The following is a 20,019-nucleotide window of genomic DNA, read 5'->3' as shown; positions in this document are numbered from 1 at the left end:
TATCCCCTCAAAAACAAAAAGAGAGCCTAACATATCTAGCTTGAAAAATACCTCATGGTAAAACTCTGCAAATATGAATGTTTTATACACCTGTGACTGGAGGAGTGAAAATATGTGCAGCAAGCGTTTGATTTGTGAACGGAAACAATGGGAAATGTGAGTATAGAGGTGGAAGAGAATAAGACCCAAATTTGTCTGTGTTAAAAAGTCTCAGAAATACAAAAAACACAATAGTAACTGCACTACTTTGGGCCGGATACATCACAGGATACCACAGAACAGTGCTAAGCCCTCTGTTGTCTTGGCGAGGAATAGCTTTGCAACATTCCCTAGGAGAGGGAGAAGTTTAGGGGCAAAATATCTCTGTCCGTGCGTGCGTGTCTCTTTCTCGTGGAGCTGAGTATAAACCAGGCGTTCGGCTCTCAATGGCTTGTCTATATTGCACACACGCGCACACACACCACCCATTGTTTGGTTGTTTTCTGAACACATCATAATAAAGATTTGCTTTTACCTTTTTTGCTGACAAGTTTTAGCTAACACTATAGCCTTCCTCTGACTGGTGTCACTTCCTTAATTTATCTGTGGGCAGCGGAGGATGATGTTGCCCTCTGCTGCCCACACCCTCCTTGCTAATGCCAATTGGGGCTTGCATATTAGCATGGGCTCCATCCCTCTCCACTATACCCAGCCTGGCCAAGTTGATTACACACACATCCTTCGGAAGGCGTACATTACTGAGCATATACAGGTGCTGGCCAGTAAATTAGAATATCATCAAAAGGTTGAAAATATTTCAAGAGCAAGTAACGTCTAAATTAACTTTTTTTTGCTGATGAACTGTATAAATGAGTGTCTAATAGTGTTTTAAATGTGTGCATTCTTTATTTTAGCATTTTGGTGCATTTTCTTTAAAAATTAAAAATTCTGTCTAAAAACCACAGTAATGCGCCACCTTCAGCTGAAAACATAGAATTTGAGTCATTTTGAATAAATTTTAGCCAATGGCTAAAGAGTAAAGTACTACGTAAACCAGTAGAGTACTACGTAGCAGCTCCGTGCCAAAGTTATAAAAGCAACGAGCGTCTCGGCCACGCCCTGTGGCGAGTGGGAGTTGGATTTGCAAGCGAGTGTAGGAGGTCAGCGGTAGTTCAGCATTAGCATATAGCATTAGCATATCCTAGTCTTTAGCATATATTTTAGTGTTATAAATACTTATTTAGTGTTAGCTTGGCTGTTGTATATTATAGTTTAGTTAGTGTTTGGCTGTTAGTGTAATTGGGAAAGTATTTCGGGTTTAGTGTTCCATATCGTCTTAGTATTGGTGAGTAGGTGTAGTGTAGTATGGTTGCGGTGACTCTGTGGGCATTTTACCCGCGATTCTGCACGCCTCCGTTTGAAGAGGGAGGCTGTGCCCACCGTGGCTCTTCCGCGATTTAGATGCAGCCCACCGACTCTGCTCCCCCACCACGGCGGGCTCCAGTCTGAGGTGAGTCAGCTAAATAAACGTTTTAACATCTTCTAAAGACAATTCCCTACCTAAATGCAAAGTCTGAGAGACGTGGTTCACTTCCTTTAGCTAGTCAGTCGGCAATTCTGCAACAGTGACTCTAACTGACGCAGCACTTGTTGACAGCATTACAGCGTGAAATCCAGCTTGTGACCCGGTTCTGTGAGGAATTCTGTTCAGGAGGTCGCATTTCAGGCTCTCCACATCATATGTGACTGACTTTTACGTTATAACAACGATCACACACTAGGAATGTTATAAAGCGCCTATATAGGAGATTCTTTTGTATATTATCTGACTATAAACTCCAACAACAATGTGCTTCTATTTTTTTTTTTCAGGCTAAATCTACCCAAGACACTGGCTGTCAGACTGATTTAGCTGCATGAATGTACTTGTCCAGGCTGATGTGAAACCTTCCCTGTAGCAAAGGTGAATTATTTTTAATAATCTTCTATGCAAACATTTTATTATCACCTTCTAGTTTTAATTTGTTTTACAGATTATTTTTACACGTGATTTTATGCTCTTTTAAACATTTATAAATGTGCTGCTTCTTTGTTTTTACATAGCCAGCCAGAATGGAGTTCACAGCCGCAGTGTGTCTGGTGACCCACGGGGACCATGATGAAAATTCATCTTCCAGAAGGTCCCAGAGCGTCCAGACCCCCTGAAAAGACCAAGGTGTGAGGTGTCTGCTGTTGATTCCAGCTTCCACCTCAGTGACAGTGCAAGCTCAGTGAACTGTTCAAGGTAAAAAAAAAATTAAAACATTTCAGAATTTTTAAGATATTAACAATTAAATAAGTATGTGATTACATCATGACGGAGGCTACTGATTCTGCCCGTGACACTTGGTGGTGACGTGTAAGCTGATTCTCCTGGAAAATAACTTTTACATTAAATATGTTGTTTTTGCTATCAAAAGTAAATTAACTAATAACCTGCATTATTGCAGGACATTCAGCAAAATATGGACTCTACACCATGAGGCATGCACACATTAATATTCTATAAGAGCACATAAGGTGAGCAACACCACATATTGTACACTGTCCTGAATTTGTTTTCTTTCTGCATCTCATTAGCCTGGCTGATCACCTGATAACTCCTGTCATCTGGTTATGACAGCATGAGGATGTCCTCACACACCTGTAACCTATCAGCTCATCTGGCAGAATAGAGAGAGAAGAGACAACACCACATCTCCTGTTCCTGGAAAGCCTTCAGCCTTCCTTCGATGACTGAGAACCTCCATCAGCTCTGTCTCCTGTCTGCCTACAATTATTATAATAAATATTGTGTTTGACAAGTTTTTTGTGCTGCCAAATATCTCATTTAGATTCCAGTTTTGATATTTTAATGGATATTTATAAATTACATTGAATATCACATTTTTGTTGCATGTTTAACTAGCTATTGTGATTAATTAAACTAGCACCTCACTGTTAAAAGCTCGTTCTAATTTCAAGCATGTTTAAGTATTTATGGACATGAACAAAAACAGGAAATATATAAATTGAGATTTATTTAATTAATATAACAAATAAGGGGGAAAGAGTCATTGAAAGGCACATTCTTCTGGAAGTTCCTGATCCTGAGGACACCAGCAGAGGAGACCAGCTGCAGACACCAGAGACCAGCTGCAGACACCAGAGGACCTAGAACCGAGAGAGCAGCTGTTATTAGTAAATAAATAAAGAAATCAGGGCAGTTTTAGTGGGCTGAACACATTACAGAATAATTTTCTCATGGGGTATTTTCATAACTTTATATGCAGCAGACTGTACCTTGAGCCCAGGGCTACCGGAGAGCTATCCAGCATGTTTCAGTGGATTTTCCTGCTTTAACAGGTTAGATTAGCTGTTAAGCAGCTCAGCTATTTGTTGCTGATTAAAACCAGGTGTGCTGAAGCAGATAAACCTCTAAAACATGCTGAATACTAGCTTTTTGGGGCCGTGGAGACAAACCCTGCAGCTAATCCAATGCTATGGCTAACGGCTACTTACCTTTCAGAGGTGATTCTGTTGGGTCGGTTCTGGGAGTTTCAGGCAACTCACAAGCTCAAAACAATAAGACTCAGGTCCGCTTGTCTCCTCCAAATAGACTTGGTCCCTTTCTTCTCGAGTGTCTGTAAGGAGGGGGAGAAACGTCCTCCACTTCTATCAACTGCTCAGAGTGAAGGGAGCTAGCTTCGTCTAGTTAGCCATCGTCTTCGTCACTGCCTCGGCTCCGCCCTCTCGGTCCTCCAGGCAACGCCTACTAATGTTGCATTTTTTAAAATTGATACGTGGGTGGAGAAGGACTCCGAGGCTCAATTGACCCGCTCTTTCAGTAATTCCATTCAAAACGTGAAACTTGTACATTATATTCATGCAATGCACACAGACCAATGTATTTCCAATGTTCATTACATTTAAATTTGATATTCATAAGTGACAACTAATGAAAACTCCAAATTTGGTATCTCAAAAAATTAGAATATTCTGAAAAGGCTGAATATAGAAGACACCTGCTGCCACTCTAATCAGCTGATTTACTCAAAACACCTGCAAAGGCCTTTAAAAGGTCCCTCAGTCTTGTTTTGAAGGCACCACAATCATGGGGAAGACTTCTGACTTAACAGCTGTCCAAAAGACAATCATTGACACCTTGCACAAGGAGGGCAAGACACAAAAGGTGATTGCTAAAGAAGCTGGCTGTTCGCAGAGCTCTGTGTCCAAGCACATTAACAGACAGGCGAAGGGACGGAAATAATGTGGTAGAAAAAAGTGTACAAGCTCTAGGGATAACCGCACCCTGCAGAGAATTGTGACGACAAACCCATTCAAAAATGTGGGGGAGATCCACAAAGAGTGGACTGCAGCTGGAGTCAGCGCTTCAAGAACCACCACGAGGAGACTCATGAAAGACATGGGATTCAGGTGTCGCATTCCGTGTGTCAAGCCACTCTTGAACATGAAACAGCGCAAGAAGCGTCTCGCCTGGGCCAAGGACAAAAAGGACTGGACTGATGCTGAGTGGTCCAAAGTTATGTTTTCTGATGAAAGCAAGTTCTGCATTTCCTTTGGAAATCAAGGACCCAGAGTCTGGAGGAAGAGCGGAGAAGCACAGAATCCACGTTGCATGAGGTCCAGTGTAAAGTTTCCACCGTCAGTGATGGTGTGGGGTGCCATGTCATCTGCCGGTGTTGGCCCACTCTGTTTCCTGAGGTCCAGGGTCAATGCAGCCGTCTACCAGGAAGTTTTAGAGCACTTCATGCTTCCTGCTGCTGACCAACTTTATGGGGATGCAGACTTCACCTTTCAACAGGACTTGGCACCTGCACACAGTGCCAAAACCACCAGCACCTGGTTCAAGGACCATGGTATCCCTGTCCTTGATTGGCCAGCAAACTCGCCTGACCTTAACCCCATAGAAAATCTATGGGGTATTGTGAAGCGGAGGATGCAATACGCTAGACCCAACAATGCAGAGGAGCTGAAGACGACTATCAGAGCAACCTGGGCTCTCATAACACCTGAGCAGTGCCACAGACTGATCGAGTCCATGCCACGCCGCATTACTGCAGTTATTGAGGCAAAAGGAGCCCCGACTAAGTATTGAGTGCTATACATGCACATTCTTTTCATGTTCATTCTTTTCAGTTGGCCAACATTAGAGAAACAAACATTTTTTCATTGGCCTTTAGAATATTCTAATTTTCTGAGATACCAGATTTGATGTTTTCATTGGTTGTCACCTATAAATATCAAAATTAAACGTAATAAACATCGGAAATACATTGGTCTGTGTGCATTGCATGAATATAATGTACAAGTTTCACGTTTTGAATGGAATTACTGAAATATTTTCAACCTTTTGATGATATTCTAATTTACTGGCCAGCACCTGTAGATGGTCTCCGAAATTTGTGCGGAAATATCAGCAATCCATTAGCCTGGCCTGCCATACTCATCCTCTGTTTAATTCTGCACAGAGAAAGAGTTTGGTAACTCACAGGCAGAGAGGCACATGAGGGGCGGGACTAGGCAGCTCAAAAATAACCAATCAGAAAAAAGATATAAATGCCAACTGTACTGTGCGACGCTGTAATTTTTTAGCTGTAGTAAAAATAAAAAATTAAAGGCATCTGACAACGGCGTAAACATCTTTTAAATCTTTTTTTTTTTTTTTTTTTTTAGAAGAAATGCTTTCAGCGCTTCTACTTGTGGTTTTAAAGACATTCAAGTCATTTAGAACAGAGGAAAGAGCTGCCGGTATGAGAAACTGCGCGTCGCTATGTGTGATGTAGGGATGGGTACAGAATTCGGTACTTTTTAAGGCACCGACCGAATTCCACAGTACCGACCGAGCACCGATTCACTTAATTTGAAACGGTGCCTCGTTTCGGTACCCATCCTTCACAACGAGAACTTGCCCAGACAGCAATAGAGGGTGACTTTGTCCTTCGCTGCCAACCCAAAGCCAAACAAAAAAGTTATGAATCTTTCCAAATCTGCCTCTTTTATATACTACGTGCAGAATTTCATGACAGAAATCTGCCTGATTTTTTTTGTGGAATGTTTAGTTTTTTATTTTTAGGTATTTTTATCCAAAAATAATGGTTGATGTTCCTTTATTTTAAAATTAAAAGAAATTAATGTCTTTTTTTTTTTTCCCTATTTCTTTGTTTTTCTGTAGGATACTGACCCAGTGGATGTGGCTGTCCAAGGCATGGAACTTGGTATTCTCACGGTTGTCGAAGATGATGTTGGAACAGTTAACTCATTTCCAACAACAAGAAGCATCGCCCTGATTATTGAGGAGCAGATTGTCCTTGATGACATCAGCAGTTTCCCAACTGCATTTGCACTTCTCTTCGGCCTCATATATGCTCTTAACCTGGACTATCCTAAGAACTTGAGGTACACTTTTGAGGCCACTCAAAAGGGTTTCCTCAGTCTGGGAACCGACTGCTCAGCCAGAGTCCAGGCCCTAAAGAATAGTTTGCTGAAATAAAGATGGTGTTTTCTCCTACTCTGGTGAGTGCTGAGAAGGTAAGAGACGGCAAGTTGTTCTTCAATGTTAAGCGTTGCTAAAGCATTGTTTAGAATGTTTTCATATAAAAATATAATGAATGTTGAAATGGCTTGTTCAGGGGTGGTTATTTGTATATAATAAGTGTTCTCTCCTCTACGAGTTTCTTAATCTCCACCAGCCATACAGATTCTAAAGACTGGCAGGTGCCAAGCAGTCTTTTATTATTATTATTATTATTTTTTGTGTAAGTTGTTTAACAAATGTAAAATGTTTCAAAAGCAGTATTTTAAATGCTTTTAAATGAAGATTTTCTGAATGTTAAAATGGCTTCTTCAGGGATTACTGTTGTACAGAATTGTACATCTTTTTCTAATACTTTTTTACATGCCAAAGTTATCCAAAACAATATTACAAGGTAGCCACTATACTGAGCTCTACAGAAGTTTATAACACTGTTATCAATTATTTTTCTTTGTACTTCAGAGTACAATATCCAGGATGAGATGAATATTTTTCAGTGTCATTGTTGTGGCATATTTTCATTTATGGTAAGGATATATATATATATATATATATATATATATATATATATATATATATATCTTCCATGAAGTGCCTTTCATGTGCATTAGTTTTATTTTTTCTGTAATCTCTTATGGAATTTTATTTTCCATTTTTTTTATTTTATTACATTGTCCACAGAGGAAATTAACTACCATTGGAAGATTGATAAAAAGAATAACTTTAATTTTGATGTTGCAATGTTACAAATAAATGTTTCCCTATACACAAGATGCTTTTGATGTGGTATGTTACTTCCAACTTTCTATTTAAAGAATGGGCAGTTGAATAAACTTAAAAGGTAAGGCAGTCGAGTAAACTTAGAAAAGTAAGGCAACCAGCTGCACAGCTTTTTTGAGTAGACTCAACAAAGGGTTTTTTGTTGTGTGAACAAGAACTAAATTGTTAATTGAACTGTCATTCTGAAGTTGAGCAAATTTAAAATTGCTCTTCAGCTCTACTTCTGTTTTTAAGTTGAAACAACCCATGTTTTTAGTTAAAAGTACTGAAGAAAAAGTTGAGACAACATGTTAACATATGTTGTCTCAACTTACTTGAATGAGTATATATGAGTTGAAGCCTTAAGTTTGACCAATTTAAAACTTTATGTCAAATGTACTCATACAAGTAAGTTAAGGCAACAAATGTAAACATGTTGTCTCAACTTTTTCTTCAGTACATTTAACTAAAAAACATGGGTTGCTTCAACTTAAAAACGAAAGGAAAGCTGAAGAGCAATTTTAAATTTGTTTAACTTAAGATTGATAGTTCAGTTTACAGTTTAGTTCTTGTTCACACAACAAAAAAAACCTTTGTTGAGTCTACTCAAAAAAGCTGTGCAGCTGGTTGCCTTACTTTTTTAAGTTCGTTCAACTTTTTTTTTTTTAGAGTGTGGAACCAGTCGGCCTTTAATGGGCCATTCCCATCTGTACCGGTTCGGCCCGGGCCGGGTAGCCCCAGTCGGCCCCAGCCTGGCCCGGTTGATTCCACACATCCTTGCCTTAAGCCCATGTGGGCTGATTCTATCCACCAATCAGAGGCTTGCTCTAATGGAAGGTGTGAATTTGCTGTCAGCAGTGGGTGTGTTGGCCCTGGTCGGCCTGAAGCAGTATCCCTCGAGAAGAGGGCTGAGAATGAGCCTTGGTTGGCCCGGAAAAATACCAGGCCACCCAGATATGTAAACAAACTACGCTACCCGGGCCGACCCGGTACAGATGGGAACGGCCCATAAGAGTCGCCTGAAAACCCTTTGTTTTTTGTTCAGCATTTCCTGAACATGCTTGAAGTGTGATTACTTTTATGTAGTTTTGGTTCTTTGCTTTAAGTTCTGTTGTTTCATGTTCAACTGTTTCATTTTTTTTATCACGACTGTATTTTGTTCTTCAGCGCCTTGGCCTCCCGTAATGGGTGAGGAAGGCGCTCTATAAATAAATCCTTATAATGTCCACAAATGGTCAGTTTAGGTGCTGTTTGACCATCCAACGTCTGGTCAAAAAGGAGACACGAGACTGCACGTGTTCCCTTTAAATCAGCCTGCCTTCATCCCACCAGCTGGAGCTCAGAGCCTTCAGCTCTGACGGAGGTAATGAAATTCTCAACTCAACTTCATTTGTAAATCGCTCCTTACAGGCACAAAGATGCCACCAAGGCGCTACACAGATCAAGTAAAAACATAAAACATTAAATCCAGAAGATAAAAACATCGTATCACAAGATACAGGTAAAAAATACAGTGAGTGCACAGATCGCTATGAGTAAAACAATAAAACTAGTTAGAAAGGTTGAAAGACAGATCATAAAAGTAGGTTTTTAGCCTTGCCTTAAAAACCGCAACAGAGGTGGAGGCCCTTATGCTGAGAGGAAGCTCGCTCCAAAGCTTAGGACCTGCCACAGCAAAGGCCCTATCACCACGTGTCTTTAGGTACCTTCTTGGGACCGAGAGGGGCATGAGGTTCTCCGAGCGGAGCGACCGTGCAGAGGTGAACGGTTGAAGCAGTGACACCAAGTAAGGAGGGGCCAGATCATTTAACGTTTTAAAAACCAGCAAAATTATTTTAAAACGAATCCTTACATCAACGGGCAGCCAGTGAAGCGCAGCCAGGACAGGAGTTATGTGGTCACACTTGCGACTGCCCTCTAAAGATCTGGCAGCAGCATTCTGCACCACTTGCAACCGGGCTATTGAGCCCTTGCTCACACCGAATAAAACAGAGTTACAGTAGTCCAATCGCAACGTGATAAAAGCATGGACTACCGTCTCAAGATCATGTCATGACAAGAAACGTTTGATCTTTGCCAGCCGACGAAGGTGGAAAAAGGAGGTGGAGATGACTCCATTGATGTGGGTGTCAAAACTAAGGGCGCTATCCAGTTTAACACCAAGATTAGTCACTGATGCAGTCAGCTGGCCATTAAATGACCCACAGTATTAGGGAAGAGTCATAATGTCTGCTTGGAGCAAACAATATAGCCTCTGTTTTGTGATCATTTAGGCTCAGAAAATTTTCACTCATCCAGGTCTTGATCTCCATCAAACAGTTCGTAAGAATAGAAATAGAGAGACCACTTGACGTGTTCAGAGGCAGGTACAGCTGACCATCGTCAGCATAAAGGTGGAAGTGAACTCCAAGCTCACGACAGATGTCAACTAAGGGCAGAATGTAAACAGAAAACAACAGAGGTCCCAATATCGAGCCCTGTGGTACCCCCCCCCCCCCCCCCCCCCCCCCCCCGGGTAGATCAGAGTACTCTGAGAAATAACTTCCCATCCTTACACACATTTTTCTATTTGTCAGGTATGCTGTGTAGAGCTCTGAAGCCAGACTGGAAAGTCTCAAAAAAGGAGTGTTTCTGAGATTCTTGGTAATGATCCTCAAACTTGTCAACCTCTGGTTGGCTACACAATCATAACAAGAGAACATTAAAACCAGATCACTCGGGTTTTCTCTCAGTTCTAGAGTAGCTTCAGACCGGCCACCTGAAGCACGCTTCTTTAACCACCAAAGCTTTTGACACGTCATCAAAACCTTGTTGCACCTGCGAAGCTGACACAACAAAACAGTTCCTGCAGAACAAGCAGATTTATTCAACTCCTTAAGAGTTATTCCTGAGAAGCAAACTAGTTCCAACTGTTGTTGCCTGGAGATGACTCTGGACTGACCTGGTCGTACTGCAGTTAATCTACGGACTTCGGTACCCGGGGTCTCCGACCCCCCCCCAATCATCTCGGATCCGAAAAGGGCGTCTCCACTTGTGTACGTAGAACACTGTGAGATTGTGTCTGGAAATCTTTTTGATAACAACCAACTTCATAGCTTAACGCAAACCAAACTCTTTTACATCCAGAACTCGGCTCTCCTGGATACGGAAGTTCTGACTAACATCGCATTCACACATAGGTTTCATACATCACAGTAAATGTTAGTTAACTTGTCATGTTTTAATTGTTGGTAAAATAAATTCTTACTTTTATAAACCTGACGGTTTTCTGAATCAAACGTAGTGTTTACAATCCTCTAATAAATAAAGAATCCTAGAATCTTCTGATAAACACAGAAGAGACCAGGCAGGGTGATATCCTATATTTAGATTGAGTATCACAGCTTATTGGCCATAAGTACAGGTAATATCTATTGAGCTCTTAAAGCACTCAACTTACCAAACCCTACAGCCTTGACTGAATGATTGATTAATTGATTGAAAGAAGGGGGCGGGCACACACACTCACAGATCAATTAAAAGAAACAAATAAATAAAAATATGTATAAAAATAAGTATTTAATTTGACTGTATTTTATAATTGTATGAAGTAAACTACTATAGCATGTTGTTATTTTGAAAAGAAAAATCTGCGTGTTTAAAGAATACAGATGTGTACTTTCCAGAAATGCATTAGTCCATCACTAGAAGCAGTAACAGATGTGTGAAAAGTCACTTTCTCGTCTAATTTTGTGTTTGTGTTGCAGCCCAGTGAGCTGCTGTCTCTGAGTTTTTATGTTATAATGACGACAGAAACGGAAGTGAGACGATTTACTAAAAATAAAGTGAAAATAAAAACAAACCAGAAAGTTTGTCTTTATTTTACACATTGTCACTTGTGTCGGCTTGCCTTACCTAGACCTAAACACAGCTCATGAAATCAGTTCTCTCTGGCGGGATTCGGTCGGCTGCTCTGACACGAGGCCGTGTGTTTATCATACATTGTTCCAGCTGAGCAGATTTAAAAATCAATACACACTAAAAGGAGAAAGGATAAAATAGGGCCAATGACTGGAAACAGTCAGTTTGCTGTGTGTGTGTGTGTGTGTGCGTGCGTGTGCGTGTGTCTGAGAAGAGCCATGTGACCATCTTCACACAGCTTCACCTTCATCCTTAAGCCTTCTCTCTCTGTCACCAATCAATTCTCATCGCCGCGGCGACCGCGGAATCCATTTAGTTGCATCATCACAAAGACACCACACACACACACACACACACACACACACACACACACACATACGCACACACACACGCACACACACACACACACACACGAACACACGCACGCACACACACACACACACACTCACATGCACGCACGCGTGCACGCACACACACACACTCACACTCACACGCACGCACACACACGCACGCACACACACACACACACACACACACACACACAAACAAACACACACACACACACACAAACAAACACATACACGCTCACACACACATGCGCACGCACACACACACACACACACACGCGCACGCACACACACACACACACACACACACCTGTGGGTGTGTGTTCAAGCTTTCTCGATGACCTTGAAATGAATCGGGTCGTAGGACCTGGACGAATAAAAAGGCTGCTGCTTTATGAAAACAAAAAACAAGAGAAAGGAAATAAATCAGACGACGGATCAGCTGATTTTATTCATCTGCTGATCTGACTTTAAATAAGAAAACAGACGAACGAGTTTACATGGATGATGAGAAGCTTCTACGCCCGCGCTGCTCCGGGGGAGGCTGGAGGGTGTTTGTGGGGAGACGCAGGTCTGGGCCGCTATGGACCTGGTTCCTCTCACACACACCTTTAACATTTAACTTTTTAACTTTAACTTGATAAAGTCCCATTAGTTGTCACACACACAGGTGTGTGTGCGAAATTTGTTCTCCACATTTGACCCATCCCCTGGGGGAGCGGTGAGCTGCAGACACAGCCGCGCTCAGGAACCATTTGGTGGTTTAAACCCCCAATCCAACCCCTTAATGCTGAGTGTCAAGCAGAGAGGCATTGGGTCCCATTTTTTCAAAGTCTTTGGTATGACCCGACCAGGATTCGAACCCTGATCTCCCAGTCTCAGGGCGGACACTCAGGTTTGCAGAACTGAACAGCACAAGCACAGCAGCAGAACAGAGCTGTTGGTGTCAGCTTTTCTTCTCTAAACTTTCATCAGACCTTTGCAAAATAAGCCTCCCACCTAGTACGCGCTTTTGTTGTAGGCGTGTGAAGCACGAGTAGAGGGAAACAGCTCTGACTAGATGAAATCTAAACGTTCCTGTTGGGTTTCAGCTCCTCTGAGCTCCAGGACCGTTTCAGGAGTTTCAGGCCTGAAGCTACAACCCACCAGCTGGGCTCATGAAGCAGAAACAACAAGACGCTGTTAATCATCTGTAGCAGGAAACATGTCTGAGATGCTGAGAACAATGTCTGATCAGATCCATCCGCACACTGAAGCAGCTGAAAGTCCAACACACCCCAGCCTCCAACTGCAGCAGTTTGACTTCACTGGGGCAGCAGCAGCTCAACGGGTTGTCCAGTAATCAGAAGGTTGCAGGTTCGATCCCGGCTCCGGACAGAGAATTCTGCTGTTGTGTCCTTGGGCAAGACACTCAACCCACCTTGCCTGCTGGTGGCGCCTGCGCTCGGCGGCCTCGCCTCTGTCAGTGCGCCCCAGGGCAGCTGTGGCTACATCACCATCCCATGTGAATGGGTGAATGATGCACTGTAGTGTAAAGAGCTTTGGAGTCCTGACTCTGAGAGGCGCTATACAAGCGCGGGTCGTTTATCGCTCATTTAGTCACGAAGCTAAACGACATAAATATAAATCCTGTTATCAAAGCCGAGGAGTTTCTCCTGTCCAACTCCACCTTTAGTCAGGCCAAAATAAAAGTTCCCTCCACAAGAGGCCAGACAAGAGCAGAGGGAGTGAAACAGGAAGTGGAGGACTAATGAATGAACGAAAGGGCGGCTGTGAGATAAAGTGAAGCAGATCGAGAGCTGAAGCATCTGAGGACTCTCCGTTTAAACATAATTAATGTGAGGATGAAGACGAGGAAGATGAGGGAGGATAATGATCAGGCCGCAGCTCCTCAAAGCCCCGGCTGCCTCTCATGTCCGCCTCCTCATCTCATCTCCTCCACCCCCTTTTTTCCTCTCATCAGACCAAAACTCAAAACGTTTCTCCTCTTCTTCACTTTGCTTTTTCTTTTCATCGTCACAGAAACGTTTCACTTGATCCCACTTCCTCCTTCGTGCATTTTTAATTTTCCACTTTTTTTTTGCTATTTTCCGTTTCTTTCTGACAGATTTTTTTAACGCAGGTCTTTTTGTGGCAAAATCTAAAATCTGTTTCCGCATCGTGTTGATGATCCACTTTCAGCCATTCTTCTCCACAGATCTGAGAGCAAAACGGGGACTTTTGGTTTCATGGTTTCGCATCACCACCACATCTGCTACCAGTACATTTCCTGTCTGCAGCTTTTCAGCAGCTTATCTTCTTCGGACAACTGGCCAAGCTGAAACCAGGCAGAAAGGCCTCGTCACCTAGAGCAAAGAGCCAGTAATCAACTCATTCTTTTTTCAAGCGTAATTCTTTGGAAAAACAATAAATTCTTCTGGCTCTTGGAGAGTACAGACGCTTTTTTCCTCCTCTCCTCCCTGTCTTATCCCCAAGGCTCTTTGTCTGTCTTTGGGTGGACGGCGCTTCTGCATTTTTTCTGTAAACTGGAGATAATTAAAATGGACCTGGTCAGTTGGTCACTCAACGCGATTGACTAAATTTTCTCAACGATGAGAAGGGGAGAAGGGGCCCTCTGGGACAGAGCCAGCTGGGCACATCATGGACTCCTGGAAACAGTGGAACCTGATCTGCTTATCTCGACTGTTTGTTTGTTTGTTTGTTTGTTTATTAAGATCCCCATTAGCTGCTGACATACAGCCGCTATTCTTCCTGGGGTCTCAACTCATACAGTCATTACATTTTATTTATATACACATATTGTGCACATCATTCATACATGACCACACACACACACACACACACACACACACACACACACACACACACACACACACACACACACACACACAGAAAAATCTCAATTCAATTCTCAAAAGCCCAAACATAACAAAATACATTATTAAAATTTAAAACACAGCCCACTTCAGAAGACGTTTAGCTTGACTGTCTGCGGAGGACTCTGAAGACGTCTGGATATTCGTGGTGTTGGTGTGAGGTTTCCTGCTTTTTGGCCTGGGAGGTTAACTGGCATACCGTAAAATTAACGAGCTGTCGAGGAATATTGGCCTGATCCCGGAGCTCAGAGATGGTTTGCACCGCGCTGTGAATTCACAGACTCACATAATTGTCGAGATGAATCGTAAGCTTGGGACTTTGGCCGAGATTCATGCGTTGGTACAAAAGATGGATGCCATCAAGGAGCGAGTGGACGGATCAGCACGGATTGGGATAGATTAATCTACGTCATTATTGGATTCAGAGAGGTTGAGGACCAGCGGAACTCTAAGACAGAGAAGAAATGATTTCTGTCTGGCCCCAAAACAATTTCTAATTGGAATCCGGTGCCCTTGAGCCTGCGAGGCTGAAACAAATACCACCCCTCAGAAGAAATGTGGAATGCTGCCGTCGCCATGGCAACTCTGTCTCCCTATCCCGGCCTGGGCGGGACTGTGAGCTGTGAAGGCCGCTGAATGGTTCCAGGAGTCACTGTGCTCTGTGAACCCAACAACCTCCCACCCCTTTCCAGACTGAGGTGACGAGCGCTGCTCATCGCGACTGCATGCACTGACGTGTGAAGAGTCCCAAAACCCTACCACCCCACCTAGTGGACACTTATGTTGTGTTGTCTGAAGTCTGTTGCATATCTGTTTGAGGTGTTTTTTTTTTGCAGAGCAAAGCTGCCCTCCTGGTGGAGGGTAACTCTGAAGTGCCTTTTTTTCCCTCCACCTGAACCAATCCTCATGTAACCCTCTGATCTCTATTAAGGTAGCGCGACTCAGGGTTGCGAATGACCACAGTCATCAATTCTTGTCATGTGTCTTGCCCATGTATGTCTGATCTCTGAATTGTGTGTACTGAAACTCTCATTTCCCTCTGAGATTAATAAAGTACTTCTGAATTGAATTGAATATCAGGAGTGCTGCTTGTTGCTGCTGTTTCACATGAAACTGCCGCAAGAACAGAGTTGGCCAGTGATTTACTCTGCGGTTCACCTCCTCATTACAAACACCCCTAACTCATATCAAACCACTTCTGATCCTAAATCATTCAGATGAAGCATCAGGATTAGTACCGTCATCAGAATCCCACCTTTCCTGTTCCATACATGTCTACTGCCCCCTGGTGGAGGCTCTACATGTTATTTTTTGTACTATTATATTATTTTTGAATTATTTATGAATATAAAACTGATTCCTGATTTTAGACATTAAATGGTGGAGCTACTTGAGGTAGCTCAGGCATCTAGTTAGGATGCCTCCTTGCTGAGGTTTTCCGGGTTCGTCCAACCGGGAGGAGACCTAAAGGAAGACCCAGGACATGCTCTCACCTGGCCAGGGAACGCCCTCGGAGGAGCTGGCCCAGGTGGATGGGGAGAGGGAAGTCTGCGCCTCTCTGCTTGCCTGCGGCCCCCGCGTCCCGACCCCGGATAGGCGGAGGAAAAAGGATGGACGGTGGAGGAGTCCAGCTGACCCTCAAGAACTTCTCAAATCTGTTTTTCTTTAACAAATTATGAAGTTCTATATGAAACATTCTGCTAATGCTAACAGTCCAAGTGTTAAAATGCCAGATTAAATGGAAATCCAAGTTTATTTTGTGTTTAAACGTAAGTTTGTTGTTGTCTGTCTGCTTGAAAGATTTAACTGAAAACAACACAAGGCAATAAATAGTTTGACATCCTTGGACTCGTGATTGTTCTGATGAAACTTTAGTCTCGTTAAGAGTTTTATTGTTTCTGACAACTTAATTAAAGGTTTGGGTTTGATTCAGTACAGAAAATCTCATCCTTTCAGCGCAACCCCGGCGCACCAGGAATGGGAACGTTAAAAAAGTAGATAAATAAAAATCTCAGGCGGTTTCGGTCTAAGTCAGAAAACAGGTCGAGGTTTCTTGTTGCAGCTCATAAATGTTTCAGTAGAAAAAAACCACAAACCAAAGCAGGTTCTCTCTGGTCTGTTTGATAGAAAACAGTGTTTCTCTGTGAGCTGATCTGGTCGACTCCGGTTTTAGGAGCCGATCCGAGGGAACAGAAGGCTTTATCGCCTCTGTTCTAACATTTAGGTGGGAAATTAGAAAGCTAAAGTTTGTTCATCTACAACTTCTGCTTGATTAGGATCAGGACGGATCCAGCCCCGCAGGTCTGCTGAGTGAAACCAGACCTGCGCTTTTATCTGACGGTGAAACCAGAAGGAGGCGGGACGGGACAGAGAGGACCGCTAATCTCAGTCACCAGACTGTCTGGCTGCGGGGACTCGCGGTTCTCTCCAGAACGTTCTGAGGAGAGTTAAAGGAACCAGAGCCCAAACTCAAACATCTCACTGCAGCTGAATCTCACAGTATCACTTCCCATTTTGTTTGCACACACACACATGCAGGCTCGCACACACACACCCTTAAAAAACAACCCGGCAATCACCCGCCATGAGAATCTGTCCTCCACACGTTGGGTTGATCACTAAGCAGCGATGTGTGTTTCACTCAGAAGAGAAATCAGTGCCACTGAGATTGTTTGTCACCGGCTAAAGGAGGAAAACATTTTCCTGTGCAGGGTGTGGCTACAACAGCCAGATGTTTCCTCTGGACAGAAGCCACTAAAACTTTACAATCTTTTCTTGATCAGATTGACTCAATCTGCAGGTTAGCAAACGGAGGCTAAACTCTGAGGTGCGATCTGCTGCTGTGGATCCTAAAAACGCTGGTTCAAAGGTAAACGTTCTAGCTGGAGCTTCATTTGATCGGTTTTAAGCTCATGCGGGATTAGATTGAGATATCTGACAGAAATCTGAGCTGTTAGGAGTCAGTCTGACCCGGTGAGGCTTCACTCACTCCTATCAAACCGCTCTCTGATCAGCCAATGGGATCATGTCTGCTGGGTTGAATCAGAAACCAGACCGACATCCTGGGGCTGCGTCCAAATTCAGGCTGTTTCCTTCAAAGGCTGCATTTTAAGGCTGATTACGTCACAGAGAAGCAACAAGACTGTCCAACACTGAACTGCCCCCTTGTTTTCCCTGAATTTCAAGGATGATGTTAGCGATGGGTACCGAATGCTGTACTTTTTAAGGTACCGACCAAATTCCATTGTACCGACCGAGCACCGATTCATGTCATTTGAAACGGTGCCTCGTTTCGGTACCCGTCCATAACGAGAACTTGCCTAGACAGCTGCGCATGCACAAGAGCGTTATGTCGTCGGTCGCTGCGAGCCATTTGTAAACAGAGCAGCATGGTAGAAAGAACGCACGCTAAAGCTTGGGTCCACTTCACTAAATGTGATGGGTAACTGGGTGATGATGAAACTAGCGACAACGATCTAAGTGAGACATCCTCATCTTAATCTGCTCCGGTAGGTAAATAAAATGTTTAAGATAACGTTAGCTTGATATGTTAGCTTCCGTTCTGCTAATGGTGCGTTCGCTTTCTCCTCGGAACTCCGAATTTCCAACTAGAAAAACATGAACACGCTCTAAAGTTTGGCTTCACTTTACTAAATGCGACGGGTGATTGGGTGAAGATGAAACCAGTGACAACGATCTAAGTGTGAGGCATCATCGTTTTAATCTGCTCCAGCAGCTAAATAAACTGTTTAAGATAACGTTAGCTTGATATGTTAGCTTCCATTGCCACCATTGTTATCAGCTAATGGTGTGTTCACTTTCTCCTCGGAAATTCTAACTTCCCAGTAGGAAAAATCTAATGAAAAAAGACGGCAAAAGGAATGAAGATACACAGTAAATTTAGTTCACAGTAAAGATGTTTGCTTCAGTTTAATTATCAGCTTATAAAACTACAAGGACGATGTTAAAATACAAACAGTTGTATGTTATTTATCGTGATATTTATCAAACATTGTTATATATTGAGAAAAATATATATTTAATTATAAAAGAGAATTAAATTATTAAACACTCAAAAGTATCGAAAATTGGTACCATTAAGTACCGGTGTCGATTCGTAGGTACCGGGAATTAGTACCAAATTGATTCAAATGTCAAAGGTACCCATCCCTAGATGATGTTGTGCATCCTTACCGGCCCGCCCTGAACACGGACACATTCTGGGTTCTTCAAGGGAAAACCCACTCTCCAAACCCTAACCCTAACCCAATCACACACACATGCTCTGATCTCGGCCTTCAGGTTAAAACTGTTCTTCCCCATCGAGCTAATTAAAACTCACTCAATTATTAATGAACCTCGTCAGAGATTTGATGACTGACCTTAGATATTTGCCTCTGTGTGTGTGTGTGTGTGTGTGTGTGTGTGTGTGTGTGTGTGTGTGTGTGTGAGTGTGTGTGTGTGTGTGTGTGTGTGTGTGTGTGAGTCAGATAAACAGGATTTTGAGTCAGTAAGCACGAGCTGTTTGCTTATCGATTTGGTCATTCCGATAACTGGACGTCGGTAGAGGTCACCCGGTAAAAGATCATTAACTAAAACAGATTATTGAACAATCTCGCGTGTTGGACGTTTAAACCGTTGCGTCTCAGACTCCAGAGACACACTGAATGGAAAATATCAGATGCACAAACACAGAAAGAACAAGCAAAGGAAGGAGAAAAGTGAGCCAGGCTTTGGATGGAGCGACAGAGGAAACGGGGCGGCTGGTTGGATAATGACACAATGAGAGTCCTTCGTAGTGTTCTTAACCGGCAGCTGAGAGACTGGAAAACACCTCTGCTCTCGGCTGTGAAGGACTCCCATTTATAGTCAAGTGGGCTCTGACCTCCTCCGTCTTTCCAAACTGCTTCCTCTCTGCAGCAGAGTGAAAATCTACGGTTTCACCCGGATCAAACTGTAACGTAACCCTGAAATACGACCAATGAAATGCCCCCGATATAACGGTTTAATAGTAATCAGATTCATCTAGTTGTGTAATTCTGTGATATTAATAAAGTAACAAAGATCCTCCACCAGGGGGCAGCAGACATGTACAGGAACTGATGAAGGTACTAATCCTGATGCTCCTTCTGGTCGTTTTAGGACAAGAAGGAGTGTGACGACGTCTGTGACGACGTCTGTGAAACACAAAAAATTAACAAATACAATGAAAATAGTTTCATAGCACAGGACACAGCCGCTCTTGATTTTACCACAGCTCTAAAGCCTGAAGCAAACACGGAAGACAGATGTGTTGCGCCACGTCACGCCTTCGCCTCCATTTTAAAAAGAAGCCATCACAGTTACTGATCGTGGCTGGACGGGGAGTGCAACGCCATGTCCCAGAAGCGCCGTCCTGCAACGAGGTGCAGAAGATCGGTGCTGTGGCGCGGCTGTTTACAACATTGTGGAGTACTTCAGGCTAGACTCCGGGGGACCAAGGTTAGAAATCTTGGTGTTGTCATTGACTCAGACCTGAGCTTCTCTGGACATATTAAGGCTAGAACTAAATCATCGTTTTATCACCTTCATCAGACATCAAGAG

General features: G+C 43.0%; 1 protein-coding gene and 1 long non-coding RNA gene across 3 annotated transcripts in view; one reads left to right on the top strand and one right to left on the bottom strand.

The window, feature by feature from the left end:
- si:cabz01090165.1 (leucine-rich repeat and fibronectin type III domain-containing protein 1-like protein) overlaps window positions 1–20,019 on the bottom strand; it is a gene marked incomplete in the record, with an annotated part of 417,649 nt that overhangs the window by 165,295 nt on the left and 232,335 nt on the right.
- On the top strand, window positions 809–2,822 carry LOC139062545 (uncharacterized). Of its 2 annotated transcripts, XR_011516096.1 has the most exons (4): window positions 809–1,489; window positions 1,852–1,942; window positions 2,083–2,263; window positions 2,599–2,822. It is a non-coding gene; the product is annotated as an uncharacterized lncRNA (long non-coding RNA). The 2 variants fall into 2 exon arrangements; XR_011516095.1 differs by having other exon boundaries at window positions 809–1,942.

This window comes from Nothobranchius furzeri, chromosome 13 (genome assembly GCF_043380555.1).
Source record: "Nothobranchius furzeri strain GRZ-AD chromosome 13, NfurGRZ-RIMD1, whole genome shotgun sequence".
Lineage (NCBI taxonomy): Eukaryota > Metazoa > Chordata > Actinopteri > Cyprinodontiformes > Nothobranchiidae > Nothobranchius > Nothobranchius furzeri.
Note: the sequence above shows the minus strand (reverse complement) of the source record. Positions and strands in the feature narration are given on the sequence as shown.